Genomic DNA, 12,887 nt, shown 5'->3' with positions numbered 1-12,887 from the left:
AGTAATCTTACAAATGGAGATATGTAGGATATATCCTATAGTATTAGTTTTTATTGCTGCTGTAACAAATTACCATGGAATTAGTGCCTTAAAATAACACAAATTTATCTTGCCGTTCTGGAGGTCAGAAGTCTGCAGCAGATCTCGTTGAATAAAATCAAGATGTCAGGGCTGTTGCATTCCTTCTGAAAGTTCTAAGAAGAATCCACTTCCTTGGTTATCCCAGCTTCTAGAAATTGGTTGCATTGCTTGGGTTGTGACCACTTCTGTCTTCAAAGCCGGCAATGACTGGCTAAGTCTTTCTCACATCGCATCACTGATTCTGCTGTCTCTGTCCTCCACATTTAAGAATCCTTGTGATTACACTGAGCTCACCTAGACAATCCAGGATAATCTCCCTATTTTAAGGTCAGTAGATTAGCAATCTTTATTCTGTCTTCAACTTTAAGTCTACTTTCCCATGTAATATAGCATATTCATTCACAAATTCCAGGAGATATAAACAATTAAGAGGTAGAGGCAAAGCAGAGAGAAGTCTGAAACAGTCTCTGGTATCCTAGGTTCTTTCTTTGTGCTTTAGACATGTGCTCCCTGGCCCAAAATAATAGATGAGATCTCTAAGGAAACTCCACATAGTGGGGAGCATTCAAGTTATAAGACACTTCCATTTTATATCCCCAGATAGTTCATACATGATAGTCACCAGGGAGCCATGCTTCATAAGTCCATCAATTGGTTTGCTTACGATAAGTAATCCTAAAATAAGAACATCCTCCTGAAGGCATCCATAGACTAGGAATATCCTACTAGAAAAAATTACTAATCTTTTTCACTGGAAGTCCATTTTTTATGTTTCCAAGGAGACTATATTGAGCCACCTGCCATCACTTTTTCTTCCCAGGAGTGTTCCCCTAGTAATCAGGGAAGATAGAGTCACAGGCCAGCCACTTCAATGCCTTCCTCCCCAAAAGCATTATCATGGACTGAGAAATAAATAATTTATATAAAATGCCTCACACTATCTTGCACATAATATATACTCAATAAGTAATAGCTATTATCATTATCGTATCAAGTGAGAATCTGTTAACTTGATTATAATAATCATGGAATAAAATATTTGGCCATGTGTAAGGAAAGACATTTAAGACATGCTCCCTTCTTCCAGATAAAGAGACTCTAGTAGAGATTCTTAAATAATTATAGTGGGCTATAATATATTTAGCCATATACAAAATACAGACTAAAAACATTAAAATTCAAAGAATAAAGCAAATGAGGACTGTTTCACACAGAGGAAGAGGTTGTGGTGGTGGCTGGTGGTGGCAAGCAAAAGAGAAAAGCAGAACGTCAGGTTTGGATGCAGCCCAAGATTAATATTCTACTGGGAGGAGTCTAGAAAGATAAGATTAGTTCATACTGAGCATTTCAGAGACTATTCTGGCCAAGAGCTTTGTTTTTGTTTTTGTTTTGTTTTGTTTTTTAAATTTTTTTAGGCAAGGCAACCCTTGGTTGACCTCACAGATTGCAAGGACCTGGTCAGTTTACAATCCCTTATTTTTTATTTTTTATGCCTACAGCACCTGGTCTTCCTAGGTGGTCTCCCATCCAAGTACTAACCAGGCCCGACCCTGCTTAGCTTCCGAGATTAGACGGGATTGGGCTTGTTCAGGGTAGCATAGCTATAGACCTGGCCAAGAGCTTTGAATGTCAATCTAAATAGCATAGACTTTCTCCCCTAGGGGATTCATTGCATGTTTTTGATTGAAGGATGACATTATGAAATTGGTTGTTATGAAAGTTGGTCACAATGTGGTATTTTGGATGTTTTTATTGTTTGTTTTAGGATACATCTAAGGACTCAGTCACTTTTCCATTTGTCCAAAAGTAAAGTGTAGATGATCTATTCTGTGTGCTGGGTTTTATTGAAAAATATAAGAAATCCTCCAAAGTGTGACAAAGCAGGATTCTTTTAGGACTGTCTTTGAAATCAAAAGGCCTGGGTTTTCATTTCATTCACTAGCAAATAACGAGACAATCTCTCTAAACATTAATTTCCTGGTATGTAAAATAAAAATAATAATACCTATGCTGCATGCTTACTATAAGTATAGAAATAATAAATTACCTAATATCATTTTCAGCACATGTTGTCACACAACAAGTGGCAGTCATTATTTTCCCTTGTACAATAGATAATTCTACTCTCTGAGGCTGTCCAAATTGGCTTCAGTTATATTGCCTCTACTTAATCATAGATAAGTTCAGAGCCTCCAGGAATAAAGTCTTTGTGCTTTTAGAAGATTAGAGCCCTCCCACTCCTCTGGAGTTTAACTTCTGTTCTGAGCAACAAGATGCCAATACCAGCAACTATTTAAATATGGAATAAAAATGGTGATTTACCCATGACATTTTTCCAAACTAGCCTGGTGAACATTTCCCGTGGGAATACTCCCTGCTCTTTCCAGGACTCCAGCTACTTATTCATTGTCTTGCAGTTCATTTCTCTTGAGCAACAGACAAGCTTAGGAAAGTACCTTATAATGTCATGTGTAGCCATCCCAAGTCCAGTATTATTCTAAGTATATTGCAAAACTAGCCTACCTTGAGACTTCTTTATAATTTTCCTAACAATGAGCACATGTATTACTTACCCAAATAATATTAGTTTCTTAGATCCATGACTCTTAGCAGGGAAAAGAAAAGTCAATGAGATAGTGAGACAGGTAAATAATATGCCAAATTCTCAAAAATCAAAAAATGTGAGGAGACATTTATTATTGTTTTCTATGCCCCATTTATTTTCTGGTAGAGAAACAACTCCTTTAATGTATCAATCGTAGTACCAGACCCTTTTGCTCATATGGTTGATTAGAGTTGGAATTTGACCAAAGTCCAGCCAAAGTTCCAACATGGCCATTAGCCTGATGTCTTCATGGCCATATATAGAGCCATAGGTCACTGCCAAATGACTGGTCTGGATCCCTCATTATTCAAATTCCCAGAAAGAGAATCTGACTATCCATTAGCAGGTCAACACAGAGTGGCTTTGGGTCAGGTGTTCATCTCCATCCATTATTGAGCTGAACAGTAAAGTTGCAAAAAGAGCTAGGAGTCACCAAAAAAAAAGAATGCTTTAGAACTGTCATCCCAAAATTGAATGAATAAACAAGATTAAATAAAACATATCTAAATAGAAAGTATAACTAGCATATTTTAGTTAGCAATCGACTGATATCACTTAAAATAAAAGGATGATCAAAGGCCCTTTGATCCTAGGAGCATAGCACAGCAATGGCTATGGATTGCTTGAAAGTAAAGAAACCTATGAATCTCTGTTCCCAGGTACCAGGCTATGTAGGAAGTATTTCCTAAAGGAGTTAGTCTTCCATATAATACTTCCAGTAAAACTTTCCCTGACAAAAATTGCTGGTTTTCCATAAGAATTAAATCCAACATCTCCCATTCCACAAGGTGAAGAAACAGAGGACACACCAGATAGCTAAAGATAGAATATAGAAAGCCACCAGCAAGGACAAGGACGGCCCCCACAGTAAACCCAGAAGCGTTTAACACTATCAAAACCTTGGCTTTAACCCAAAAGGGTCTACAATGAGAACACTAAAGTCCCTACAATTTGCCAAGCAACAATTTTCTATAGGCCAACAGCCAGAGTTTCTGAAGAAATAGATCAAGACATTGTGGAATAGATCCAGAAATCAGGACACAGGCAGACCCCAGAGAATTGAGCCAACAAAACAGCATGTGCTTCATTAAGGATGACTAGCTACTCCTGGCCAGTGGAGAGATGCCAATTTTCCATATGAAAAAAAAAAAAAGATTTTGATGGTCTAAAAAATTCATAGCGTAACCAAAAAAACATGTAGATAGCTATGTCTACTTTGTAAATATTAGTTATAACCCTTCATAAATTGTATGAATCAAGTGAGTCTCATAAAACCCCTTTTGCTAAAAGGTACTACCTTAAGTATTTTAAGCATTGTTGTACCTAATATAACTAAATCTAAGTAGACCTGACCTACAATATCCTTTCTGTATTGGTGTGCATGTAAAAACTGAATAATCCTAACTGGTTCTATCTCTGCTTGAAAAGGTTATATCTCAATAAAGTAGTTTTTAAAAAGAAAAGATAGGCGCATCATCCGGAAAATGTTTTGTCTCTCTTCCTGGTAACTAAAGAACAGTTACTTATAATTTTTTCTAAGGTTGTTTTTCAGCTTGGGTTATTTTAATTAAAAGGAATCATTGCTTATTGCTTTACACGATGCATTTCTATGAAATAAAATATCAGATATGACTTTGAATAGAGACATTTTTAACTACATTGTGTGTAACATTCCTAAGAAACATTAAAGAAAATAAAACTACACTTAGCTGGGGTAGTAACATCAACTTCTTATAAATATGTCCTTTTCAATCTCAGCTTTTGCTGAGGAACTGTTGATTGGCTACATCTACAATCTGTGTATACGTGTGAAGCAGAACATTTACATGAATTGTTTATATATTTTCAGATAAATAACTCCCTAACACCTTTATTACAGTGCATGCCTCCTCTTGCTTGTTTTATTAATAAGCACACTTTATAGAGTGCCTTTCTACAAATGCATGGCTGAGGGATGAGGACACGGGGTAGAAAGATGGCAAGGAGGATATTGCTAATATAAGTTGAATACATAAATACATTAATCACACAGACCACTCTCTATTATTCAGCAGCTGACATAGTATGAGATCAGCTCAGCTGGCTCCCGCTCCTGTCAACTGAACATATATTTATAAAGGACTTACTCTATATCCTGTACTCTGGTGAGAAGCTGCAGAAGAGAAAAAGGGAGAAAAGGAGAAAAAGAAAGGGAGAGGGACAAGAAGAGAAATGTAAGGGGAGGGGGAGGTGGAGGAGGAGAAGGAGATGGAAAGGGCATTGCCTGAGGAATGCTGTTCTGGTCGGGAAAATGCAATGTACATACAGAAAACAACTGAAGATCACTACTCAAGTATTGCTGTGTTCTTCCTTTGACCAATAATTTGTTAGAGAGATTTATTGTCTATCATTACTGCTACCACAAAGCATTTAAGACAATTGAGACTCAAATGAGCTTGTCGTTTTTCTTCTATTTAATAGATCTGGGAAGAGTCTTCATAGGGGAGGAAGGGAAGAGGGTAAAACTATTGACAGAAAGAAAGTATGAGGTGACCTACAAATGTCATTTTCTGTGTCATAACATTTTCATATTAGCATGGAAAACCAAATAATAGCTTTATTGGGCACTATAACATATTAAAACATTGTATGTGAAATGTGGTATAGCTATATAGATGTTCTACATATACAAAAGTCTCTTTTCAAGATCTAAATGTTCTTTAAGAATCAGACTGAGTTACATATTTAGAATATAATAAAAGCACAAGGTCCTTTGTATTAGGCAGACCTTGATTTGAATACTCTTTTTTTTTCTTATGATTCACATAATCAAGGGCAGATAATTTAACTTTTCTGAGCCTTAATTTCCTCTTCTGTCAAACAAGGATAACTACAGCTGTTTTAAAGGAAATAATGAAGATTTAAATAAATGATACGAATAATTTCACCTTATACAGTGCCAAGTACATAGCAAGTAATTGATAAATGCCACTTTTCCTTCCCTCTAAGTAGAGAAGTAAGCAAACATATGTTCTAAAGTTTAAAAAGAGAAATATTCAAAACTAGAATTGTACATTATACAAAATTAAGAAGAGAACACAACTGTATTTAATTTAAAATATCACCCTGGCTTTGCTGCATATACTGCGAGGATGAAGACCAATCTTAGCAATCAGACTGTCGACATTCCAGAAAATGTGGACCTCTCTCTGAAGGGAGGCTCAGTTACTGTGAAGGGCCCCAGAGGCACCCTGTGGAGAGACTTCAGTCACATCAGTGTAGAATTCAGTCTCATTGAAAAGAAAAAGGAGAGGCTCCAGATTGACAAATAGTGGAGAAACAGAAAGGAAGTGGCTACTGTTCGCACTATCCATAGTTGTGTACAGAACATGATCAAGGGAACATGATTGAGGATATTACACTGGGCTTCCATTACAAGATGAGGTCTGTGTATGCTCACTTCCCCATCAACATCATTTTTCAAGAGAATGGTTCTCTTGTTGAAATTCGAAAGTTCTTGGGTGAGAAATACATCTGCAGGGTTTGGATGAGGTCAGGTGTTGCCTGTTCAGTATCTCAAACCCAGAAAGATGAGTTAATTCTTGAAGGAAATGACATTGAACATGTATCAAAATCAGCTGCTTTTGATTCAACATGTTGCAACAGCTAAAAACAAGGATATCAGAAAAAATTTGGATGATATTTGTTTCTGAAAAAAGGAACAGTTCAGTAGGCTGATGAATAAGGTCAAAGTTGTCCAGCTATAGAAATGCCAAGATGTCAGATGATTCCTCAGACTTACCTGTGATATTTTAAAGACACAATAAAAAATAAAAATAAAAAATAAAATATCACCCTGAAGCAGGCATTTACTTAAGTGAACATTTGTAGGGTGCTCCCTCACTCATTGTAGATGTATGGTACTTAGCATAGACCTCTATTAGAGTACTCATCTTTTTATAGTTAATTGTGTTCATGACTGTCTCCTCCATCCTACAATGAGTTCTGTGAGGTCGACATTCAAATCCTATATATAACCTCACATTTTTAAATGACTGTATGCACATGTGAATGACCAATTGCTTAAAGATGAACTGATAGGAATTCTGAAACCATCCCTGTATAAATAAAATGCACTGCTATATAGCAAAGGAGTGCCTATGAACTTACTGTCTAACCTAAAAAATTAAATAAAGTCTAAGTAAAAAATAAAGACATTTCAAATATAAGAAAATAGTTGTGTTGAACTATTAAGTGGGAAAAAAACCAATTTTGTGTATATGGAATAATAACTATGTTAAATTTTTTAACTACATACCAAAAAGAAAGAAAGAAACAGAAGGAAATACAACATACAATGGCCAAGATCAATAATTGGCTTTTAAAGGACACTTTAAATGTTCATCTTATTTGATCTCTCTCTCTCCCTCTCTCAATTTGACCCTGAGGTTTTCTTCTCATGGTACTCATTTTTCCTAAACAATTTTCTTTATTCATTTATTCAATCACTCAATCAACATGTATTGCTTAAGTATCTCCCATGTGCCAAGCATCCTGCTAGACACTGGGTACATTGAAGGGAATGATAAGAGCATAGTACCTGCCCTCAGTGATCTTGCTGGGAGGACAAGCATTTAAGGAGATGATTGCTGAGGGTCAAGAGACTCAGGACATGGTGCCTCCTACTTGAGTAAGAGGGAAAAGCCCCTTGTCGGAAGTAACATTAAGCTGAAACACAAAGTATAAGGAGTTACCCTTGAGAAGAATAGATGAGGTAGAAATTAGTGGGGGCTGGGAGGACATTTCATTGACTTCAATTCCCGTTTATGAACTAATGTCTCTAAGATTTGCATTTCTAGCTCAGAAAATTTTCATTACTTTCAAGCTAATATATGGCCTTCAACCACTTTACAGTCAACATGTCCAAACTGAAATCCTTTGTCTCCATTTCTTCCTCTACATTCAAAAAGGAACAGGGCACACTTACTCTATATTTCCATTCCTTCCAATCACGCAAGCCAGAAATCTCACATTATTCTATATGTCTCTCCCTCATTTTCAGTATCCCATGAGTCACTAAGTGCTACTCTAACACTTAATCTCTTGAAATTCTCCATCCTTATCACCCCCACAATTACAGCTTTAATCCAGGTCCTCATCATCTCCTGAAAGAACTATCAAAATAATTGCCTTATGCCCTTAATTGGTTTCCCTGCTTCCAATTTCACCCAACTTTCAATTCATTTCTCATATTTCCTGCAGAGTATTATTTTAAAAATGCAAATCTGGTCATATTCCTCCATAACTCCTTTGATAGCTCCCCACTGCTCACAGATAAAAATCTAGATTCCACACAGCTTTAACACCCTTCATCATCTGGCCTCTGCTCACTTCTCCATTTTAACCTACCACTTTACACTCCTTCTTTACACTTTAGTATCCCAGTACACCAGATGATAATTCAACTTCTAAAGAATCTGGATAAAGTTCCTAAAATGCTCCTTCTGCCTGGAGTGTACTGTCTGCCTTCTTCCAATTTCTACCCAGCAAAATCTCCTCCTTCAAAAAAAGCTTAATATCTCCTCTTCCATAAATCATTTCTGAGTTTCCAATCTTGAATTTAGTGTTATTTCCTGTATATTCCCTTTGTATCAACATTCATCATAAAACAACTGTCCCCTCACAACTACCCTTATCCAATATTTGGCTAGTTAACTCCTCTTCAAATCTTCAGATGCCTTCAAACATCACTTCCTAAGAAAGATCTGAGACCCTTGACTAGGTCAGACCTTTTTTTATAAACTATCTTAGAACTGTGTTTTTATTTCTTCCCAGAACTTTTCTTGGTTGGCAATTGTATATATTCATTAGTGATTTCTTTGCCCACTAGACTATTATATAGTGGCAGGCCCTAGGTCTATTTTTCTAATAACTTATTTGATAACATACCATTACACTTAATCCCACAACAACCCTAAGTTATTATTATTAATTCCATATTTATAGGTAGGTAAATTGAGGTTTTGAGAGTTCATGTAACTTTCCCAAAATCAAACAGATATTGGGTCAGGATTAACTCTAAGACTGTCTGCTTTGAGGTCCAAGCTTTAAAAATCACCAAATTATTAAAAATTATTTAAAAATAAATTTTTTAGTAATTTATTAAATAAATTATCTTTTTCATCAATTATATTTACTTCATAAGCCTAGAGGTGAATTTTGTTATCTGTTCTATATATTTTTTTATTTTCCAAATTGTCAGTAATGGTACTTTATCAATTTATGACAGAAAAAGTAAAAGTTTAGCTAAAAGAACATTTTAGGTCAACTAAATTTTATATAAAGATTTTAAAGTGTGCTTTTCTCTGTACCAAAGATGTTCAAAGAATAGAGATAAAGTAAGGTTAACATAAATTATGAGATAGAATAACACTTCACACCTATTAAAATGGCTCTTATAAAAAAATACATAAAATAACAAGTGTTAATGAAGATGTGGGGAAGTTGGAATCCTTGTTGACTGATGAGAATGTAAAATGGTTCAGCTGCTGTGGAAAACAGCATGGCAGTTCCTCAAAAATTAAACATAACCTCTACTCCTACGTATATAACCAAAAGAATTGAGAGTAGGGACCTGAATATATATTTGTACACCAGGGTTCATAGCAACATTATTCACAATAGCCAAAGATGAAAACAATCCAGTGTCCATCAACAAATGAACAGATAAATGTGGTGTGTACATACAGTGGAATATTAAAAAAGAATAAAATTCTGATTCATGCCACAACATGGATGAACCTTAAAAACATTATGCTAAATGAAATAAGCCAGACACAAAAGGACAAATATTGTGCAATTCCACTTATATCAGATACCTAGAATAGTCAAATTCATAGAGACAGAAAATAGAATAGTGTTTACCAGGGGCTCAGGAGAGGGGAATGGGGGTTATTGTTTAATGGGTACAGTTTTAGTTTGAAATGATGAAAAAGTTCTGGAAATTGATAGCAGTGATGGTTGTACAACATTGTAAATGTACTTAATGCCACTAAACTGTACACTTAAAAATGATTAATATGGTAAATTTTATGTTATGTATATTAGCCACAATTTGTTTTAAAAAAAAATAGAATAAGAAGCTAATTTGGCAATACTTCCAAAGGAAGAAGCGAGACAGATGTATTGTCAGAGACCTGGGAGAAATTTCTGCCAGAAAAAAGTAACTAGGAAGGAAAGAATATGTGGCAGACTGTGTCAATGCCTGCTCATATTCCCCTGGCACCACCTCCTACTTTGAAGACTGCTTAGGAACACCTGCATCTCCTTGCCTGCAAGTTTTTGCCAGACATGGGAGCATGTTCTACCTATGCAGGGGCAAGCTGTAAGAGAGTTAAGGCCTCAGGAAATAGCCCTCAGCCACTTCCGGATGGGGATTATACTTCAGCTTCCTTGTCCCTCTGTGAGGTTAACTCTGAGGCATATTCTACATGTATCTCAGAGATTCCCAGTCAGATTGGGCTGCAGCCACACACTGCAGTAACTTAATTGATAACACTCTTGACTTCCTTCTCTTCTCTGTCTCCCTTTCTCATTCCTCTAGTGTCTGGAATCATCTCCCAAATAAACTGATTATACTCAAGTCCTTGTCTTAGGGTCTCCTAGAAGAATCCAAACTAAGACACAATAAAAATTAAGGCTCCAATGAAAGCGCCCCTGCAAATGGTACAGATAGGGAAAATACTATGAGAAAAAATATATATATTCATTTTAACATCCAAAGAGCCCAGAGTTGGAGAAAAATTAAACAATAATTTGTGCATGTACATAAACTGACTCCTAATACTTTGCCTCTACGTTTAAATAAACAACATACCAAGTCATGAAACTATGAAGAGTACTTTGGCATATCTTTATTTAATAAATAGATAACTAGCTTATTCTAATGCTGAGTTTATAATTCTACTGATGTACCTTTAAAGAAAATTTCTTCTTTTTATGGATTCTTTTGCAAATACCTGTGTAATGATATGTAGTTTTCTTTAAAACTCACCTTACTCTATATGCTAAATGTAAAATCTATAGCCTGTTTTGAACTGAAAGCTTACTGAGTAATATCAAGTACTAACAATATGTTTGCTATTAGCCCTGCATACCCCTTCTGTCAGAGAATAAAGCTATACTGAGAAAAGCTTCAGTTAAATGGTGTTTAAAAGAAAAATATCATTGTAATAAAAGCTTTAACAGGCCTCCAAGCTTCAGATTAGTAATCAATCCTCACTGCCTATTAAGTCATTTCAGTGTCACTACTGGAGAAGGGATATATATAGGTAATTATCTCCTCTGGTCTGCAATTGAAGTCCCAGTATCCAACCACTTCTCATTTACCACTGAATCCCCGAAGTCAACATTGATCCAGGGGGAAAAGTAACAACTGAATGTGTTGCTTTAAATGAGGACTAATGTTTTTTTCACTTTTCCCCATCATCCCATTCCCCACTCTCCCTGGTAAAAATTAATCACTTCTGACAGTCCCCCTGTGAAGTATACAGGGGAGGTGGCATCTCCATTGGACAAGGGAATTAACCAACTACTGAAGAGCCAAAGGGGAATGGAACCAGAACAACTGACTCACACATCACAGCTTGAACCACTAGACCGAGCTTCCGCCCTGAGAGGAAGATGAATCAGTCTACAGTGATTCATCCCACCAAGGAAAATGTGTTTTCCCTGGGACAAAGAAGTTTTTTTTTTTTTTTAAGACTTTTTTTTAAAGGAGAAGTTCATTTAAATGTAATAATACAGAAAATGTAAAAGTTAATGAAAAGAACAGCCTGTTTAAATTCAATAGCCATGTAGACTTTTCAATTACGACATACAAATATGTACTGTCATGTGACCTGAAAAAGCAATAAAGTGTAAACATTGTTTATGGAAATGTCTAAAAGCAACTATTAAGATTTCAAAAAGTAGGGGAATGTGCCCTTACATATTTAAATCAGATAAACTAAACTCTAAAAACATTTTAACTTTAAAAATCAAGGCCATTATTAAAAAGTAGGGGAATGTGCACTTACATATTTAAATCAGATAAACTAAACTCTAAAAACATTTTAACTTTAAAAATCAAGGCCATTATTAAAGAAGGCTCTTTAAAGGAATAATTTTAACCTCTGGCAAAACCACAAAAGAAGAGAATTTTTAATATAAACAAATTTGGTACAAATGACTGGTTGAATTTGTACATTAATTTAATGAAAATAATTATAGCTGCCATTTATCGAATGCTTACTATATGTCATCTCTAATTTCATAACAACTCTCAAAATAAATATTATCTACATTTTGCTGAGGCAGGATCAGAGGTTGGAGAAAGTTCAGTGACTTGCCCAGGTGAAGTAAGTTTCTGTTCAGAAATTCAAATTTAAGCTATTCTGGTTCAAAAAATATCCTGACAACTCTTCATTATATAATTCTGTGTGTGTGTGTGTGTGTGTGTGTGTGTCTCCCCCTCTCTCCCTCCCTCCTTCATACACATACACACATCCCACAGTCACACACAACTAGTTATTAGAATCACGAGTTTTTGTAGCAAACTTGTTACTATTCCCACTCAGTTCATTCAAATGCTGCCTGTATTACTGTACAGTAGACTTAAATAGGTTGTTTAAAGTATTTCATTACAAGATTAAGAAGCAACCAAGCCTAAAAGAAGTGAATCTGAGATCACCATACACATCCCTAAATTGAAGCTGCCAGTCTTAGCTTTGGTCACTCAAGGAACCAGACACATTTATACCTTTAGATTTGAAGTTCTGATTGTTAATTTGTATTAAGTATTTTAATAGTGGTTTTCATACAAGCCAAAGTATAGAGGCTTTACCACACTTCTCTGATGTAAGAATTAGTATCCATTAACTTTTATAAAGCCTTTTATACAAACAAGCCTGGCATACTTAAGACATTCACCAGGATCGTCAGGCTCATGTGATGGTGTAGCCATTCAGTTTGGTAGAATAAGTAAGATTATATTATATAGTAAATGCCATATGCTACTACAATTATTATTAGTTATTATTGTTGTTGTTGTTGTAATAATAAATACTAACACTTAATTCTCTCAAGAACCCTCTAGTATCACTACTGTTATTATCATTCATGTGTTATAAATGGAATGTGTTCATGATGTAGACATTGTGCCTTGGAAAGAATAAGTAACTCA

General features: G+C 35.4%; 1 pseudogene; it reads right to left on the bottom strand.

The window, feature by feature from the left end:
• Nucleotides 1-1,571: 1,571 nt before the first annotated feature.
• On the bottom strand, nucleotides 1,572-1,690 carry LOC112469281 (annotated as a pseudogene).
• Nucleotides 1,691-12,887: the final 11,197 nt, after the last annotated feature.

The sequence above is a fragment of the Pteropus alecto genome, unplaced genomic scaffold, assembly GCF_000325575.1.
Source record: "Pteropus alecto unplaced genomic scaffold, ASM32557v1 scaffold146, whole genome shotgun sequence".
NCBI classification, from domain to species: Eukaryota; Metazoa; Chordata; class Mammalia; order Chiroptera; family Pteropodidae; genus Pteropus; species Pteropus alecto.
This window is presented reverse-complemented; position numbering and strand designations above follow the sequence as displayed.